We start from the raw sequence: 6,036 nt of genomic DNA, 5'->3' as shown, positions 1-6,036 counted from the left end.
TCTTCGAAACACTGAAATAGGCAAAAAAACAGCAATTTGCACTGGGCCTTTGGTTAGTAGGTTAGTCCCACAAATAATATAAAAAGGTATAGTAAAGCCCATTAAACATCCAAAACATATAATATAATAGCGTGGAACAATCAAAAATTATAGATACGTTGGAGACGTATCAATGGAGATCAAAGGCACAAGATGATGATGGCCATATCATATCACTTATATTGATTGCATGTGATGTTTATCCTTTATGCATCTTATTTTTCTTAGTTTGACAGTAGCATTATAAGATGATCTCTCACTAAATTTCAAGTTGTAAGTGTTCTCCCTGAGTACTCACCGTTGCTACAGTTCGTCGTGTCGAGACACCATGTGATGATCTGGTGTGATAAGCTCTACGTTCACATACAATGGGTGCAAGCCAGTTTTGCACACGTGGAATACTTGGGTTAAACTTGACAAGCCTAGCATATGCAGATATGGCCTCGGAACACTGAGACCGAAAGGTCGAGCGTGAATCATATAGTAGATATGATCAACGTAGCGATGTTCACCATTGAAAACTACTCCATCTCACGTGATGATCGGACATGGTTTAGTTGATATGGATCACGTGATCACTTAGATGATTAGAGGGATGTCTATCTAAGTGGGAGTTCTTAAAGTAATTTAATTAATTGAACTTTAATTTATCATGAACTTAGTACCTGATAGTATTTTGCATGTCTATGTTGTTGTAGATAGATGGCCCGTGTTGTTGTTCCGTTGAATTTTAATGCGTTCCTAGAGAAAGCAAAGTTCAAAGATGATGGTAGCAACTACACTAACTGGGTCCGTAACTTGAGGATTATCCTCATTGCTGCATAGAAGAATTACGTCCTGGAAGCACCGCTAGGTGACAAACCCACTGCAGGAGCAACGCCAGATGTTGTGAACACCTGGTAAAGCAAAGGTGATGACTACTTGATAGTTAAGTGTGCCATGCTTTACGGCTTAGAACCAGGACTTCAACGACGTTTTGAACGTCATGGAGCATATGAGTGTTCCAGGAGTTGAAGTTAATATTTCAAGCAAATGCCCGGACTGAGAGATATGAAGTCTCCAATAAGTTCTACAGCTGCAATATGGAGGAGAATAGTTCTGTCAGTGAACATATACTCAGAATGTCTGGGTACCACAACCACTTGACTCAACTGGGAGTTAATCTTCCTGATGATAGTGTCATTGACAGAGTTCTTCAATCACTGCCACCAAGCTACAAGAGCTTTGTGATGAACTATAATATGCAAGGGATGGATAAGACAATTCCTGAGCTCTTCGCAATGCTAAAGGCTACGGAGGTAGAAATCAAGAAGGAGCATCAAGTGTTGATGGTTAACAAGACCATCAGTTTCAAGAAAAAGGGTAAATGGAAGAAGGGGAACTTCAAGAAGAACAGCAAGCCAGTTGCTTCTCAAGTGAAGAAACCCAAGTCTGGACCTAAGCATGAGTGCTTCTACTCCAAAGGAACTGGTCACTAGAAGCGGAACTACCCCAAGTATTTGGCGGAGAAGAAGGATGGAAAAGTGAAAGGTATATTTGATATACATTTTATTGATGTGTACCTTACTAATGCTCGCAGTAGTGCCTGGGTATTTGATACTGGTTCAGTTGCTAACATTTGCAACTCGAAACAGGGGCTACGGATTAAGAGAAGATTGGCTAAGGACGAGGTGACGATGCGCGTGGGAAATGGTTCCAAAGTCGATGTGATCGCCATCAGCACGCTACCTCTACATCTACCTTCGGGATTAGTTTTAGACCTAAATAATTGTTATTTGGTGCCAGCGTTGAGCATGAACATTATATCTGGATCTTGTTTGATGCGAGATGGTTATTCATTTAAATCGGAGAATAATGGTTGTTCTATTTATATGAGTAATATCTTTCATGGTCATGCACCCTTGATGAGTGGTCTATTTTTACTAAATCTTGATAGTAGTGATACACATGTTTATAGTATTGAAGCCAAAAGATGCAGAGTTGGTAATGATAGTGCAACTTATTTGTGGCACTGCCGTTTATGTCATATTGGTGTAAAGCGCATGAAGAAACTCCATTCCGATGGACTTCTGGAATCACTAGATTATGAATCACTTGGTACTTGCGAACCATGCCTCATGGGCGAGATGACTAAAACTCCGTTCTCCGAAACAATGGAGCGAGCAACAGAGTTATTTGAAATCATACATACTGATGTATGTAGTCCAATGAACATTGAAGCTTGCGGCGGTTATCGTTATTTTCTCACCTTCACAGATGATTTGAGCGGATATGGGTATATCTACTTAATGAAACATAAGTTTGAAACATTTGAAAAGTTCAAAGAATTTCAGAGTGAAGTGGAAAATCATCATAACAAGAAAACCAAGTTTCTATGATCTGATCGTGGAGGTGAATATTTGAGTTATGAGTTTGGACTTCATTTGAAACAATGCGGAATAGTTTCGCAACTCACGCCTCCTAGAACACCACAAGGTAATGGTGTGTACGAACATCATAACCGCACTTTATTAGATATGGTGCGATCTATGATGTCTCTCACTGATTTACCGCTATCGTTTTGGGGTTATGATTTAGAGACGGCTGCATTCACGTTAAATAGGGCACCATCTAAATCTGTTGAGACAACACCTTATGAACTATGGTTTGGCAAGAAACCCAAGTTGTCATTTCTTGAAGTTTGGGTCTGCGATGCTTATGTGAAGAAGCTTCAACCTGATAAGCTCGAACCCAAATCAGAGAAATGTGTCTTCATAGGGTACCCAAAGGAGACTGTTGGGTACACCTTCTATCACAGATCCGAAGGCAAGATATTCGTTGCTAAGAATGGATCCTTTCTAGAGAAGGAGTTTCTCTCGAAAGAAGTGAGTGGGAGGAAAGTAGAACTTGACGAGGTAATTGTACCTTCTCCCTTATTGGAAACTAGTTTATCACTGAAATCAGTTCCAGTGATTCCTACACCAGTAAGTGAGGAAGCTAATGATGATGATCATGAAACTTCTGATCAAGTTACTACCGAACCTCATAGGTAAACCAGAGTAAGATCTGCACCGGAGTGGTACATTAATCCAGTTCTGAAAGTCATGTTACTTGACCATACTTGACCATGACGAACCTACAAACTATGAGGAAGCGATGATGAGCCCAGATTCCGCAAAATGGCTTGAGAGCATGAAATCTGAGATGGGATCCATGTATGAGAACAAAGTATGGACTTTGGTTGACTTGCCCGTTGATCGGCAGGCCATAGAGAATAAATGGATCTTCAAGAAGAAGACTGACGCTGATGGTAATGTTACTGTCTACAAAGCTCGACTTGTTGCGAAAGGTTTTCGACAAGTTCAAGGAGTTGACTACGATGAGACCTTCTCACCCGTAGCGATGCTTAAGTCCGTCCGAATCATGTTAGCAATTGCCGCATTTCATGATTATGAAATTTGGCAAATGGATGTCAAAACTGCATTCCTTAATGGATATCTTTAAGAAGAGTTGTATATGATGCAACCAGAAGGTTTTGTCGATCCAAAAGGTGCTAACAAAGTGTGCAAGCTCCAGTGATCCATTTATGGACTGGTGCAAGCCTCTCGGAGTTGGAATATACACTTTGATAGTGTGATCAAAGCATATGGTTTTATACAGACTTTTGGAGAAGCCTGTATTTACAAGAAAGTGAGTGGGAGCTCTGTAGCATTTCTGATATTATATGTGGATAACATATTGCTAATCGGAAATGATACTGAATTTCTGAATAGCATAAAAGGATACTTGAATAAGAATTTTTCAATGAAAGACCTCGGTGAAGCTGCTTATATATTGGGCATCAAGATCTATAGAGATAGATCAAGACGCTTAATTGGACTTTCACAAAGCACATACCTTGATAAAGTTTTGAAGAAGTTCAAAATGGATCAAGCAAAGAAAGGGTTCTTGCCTGTGTTACAAGGTGTGAAGTTGAGTCAGACTCAATGCCCGACCACTTCAGAAGATAGAGAGAAAATGAAAGGTGTTCCCTATGCTTCAGCCATAGGCTCTATCATGTATGCAATGCTGTGTACCAGACCTGATGTGTGCCTTGCTATCAGTCTAGCAAGGAGGTACCAAAGTAATCCAGGAGTAGATCACTGGACAGCGGTCAAGAACATCCTGAAATACCTGAAAAGGACTAAGGATATGTTTCTCGTATATGGAGGTGACAAAGAGCTCGTCGTAAACGGTTACATCGATGCAAGCTTTGACACTGATCTGGATGACTCTAAGTCACAAACCAGATACATGTTTCTATTAAATGGTGGAGCTGTCAGTTGGTGCAGTTCCAAGCAGAGCGTCGTGGCAGGATCTACATGTGAAGCCGAATACATAGCTGCTTCGGAAGCAGCAAATGAAGGAGTCTAGATGAAGGAGTTCATATCCGATCTAGGTGTCATACCTAGTGCATCGGGTCTAATGAAAATCTTTTGTGACAATACTGGTGCAATTGCCTTGGCAAAGGAATCCAGATTTCACAAGAGAACCAAGCACATCAAGAGATGCTTCAATTCCATTCGCGATCAAGTCAAGGAGGGAGACATAGAGATTTGCAAGATACATACGGATCTGAATGTTGCAGACCCGTTGACTAAGCCTCTCTCACGAGCAAAACATGATCAGCACCAATACTCCATGGGTGTTAGAATCATTACAATGTAATCTAGATTATTGACTCTAGTGCAAGTGGGAGATTGAAGGAAATATGCCCTAGAGGCAATAATAAAGTTGTCATTTATATTTCCTTACATCATGATAAATGTTTATTATTCATGCTAGAATTGTATTAACCGGAAACTTAGTACATGTGTGAATACATAGACAAACATAATGTCACTAGTATGCCTCTAATTGACTAGCTCGTTGAATCAATGATGGTTATGTTTCCTAACCATAGACATGAGTTGTCATTTGATTAACGGGATCACATCATTAGAGAATGATGTGATTGACTTGACCCATCCATTAGCTTAGCACAATGATCATTTAGTTTGTTGCTATTGCTTTCTCCATAACTTATACATGTTCCTATGACTATGAGATCATGCAACTCCCGAATACCAGAGGAACACTTTGTGTGCTACCAAATGTCACAACGTAACTGGGTGATTATAAAGGTGCTCTACAGGTGTCTCCGATAGTGTTTGTTGAGTTGGCATAGATCGAGATTAGGATTTGTCACTCCGATTGTCGGAGAGGTATCTCTGGGCCCTCTCGGTATGCACATCAATATAAGCCTTGCAAGCAATGTGACTAATGAGTTAGTTGCGGGATGATGCATTACGGAATGAGTAAAGAGACTTGCCGGTAACGAGATTGAACTAGGTATTGAGATACCGATGATCGAATCTCGGGCTAGTAACATACCGATGACAAAGGGAACAACGTATATCGTTATGCGGTTTGACCGATAAAGATCTTTGTAGAATATGTGAGAGCCAATATGAACATCCAGGTTCCGCTATTGGTTATTGACCAGAGACGTGTCTCGGTCATGTCTACATAGTTCTCGAACCCATAGGGTCCGCATGCTTAACGTTCGGCGACGATCGGTATTATGAGTTTATATGTTTTGACGTACCGAAGGTTGTTCGGAGTCCCGGATATGATCACGGACATGACGAGGAGTCTCGAAATGGTCGAGACATAAAGATCGATATATTGTATGACTATGTTTGGACATCGAAATGGTTCCGGGTAAGTTCGGGCATTAACCGGAGTACTGGGGGTTACCGGAACCCCCCGGGAGTATATGGGCCCTAATGGGCTTTAGGGGAGAGAGGGAAGGGCTGCCTAGGGAAGGTCGCGCGCCCCCTAAGGCCTAGTCCGAATTGGACTAGGGGGGAGGGGCGGCGCCCCCTCCTTCCTTCTCTTCTCTCTTCCCTTTCCTTCTCTCCTACTCCTACTACATGGAAGGGGGAATGCTACTCCCACTCCCCAGGGCGCGCCATAGTAGAGGGCCGGCCCTCCCCC

Source organism: Triticum urartu, chromosome 2 (assembly GCF_003073215.2).
Source record: "Triticum urartu cultivar G1812 chromosome 2, Tu2.1, whole genome shotgun sequence".
Taxonomy (NCBI): domain Eukaryota; kingdom Viridiplantae; phylum Streptophyta; class Magnoliopsida; order Poales; family Poaceae; genus Triticum; species Triticum urartu.
This window is presented reverse-complemented; position numbering follows the sequence as displayed.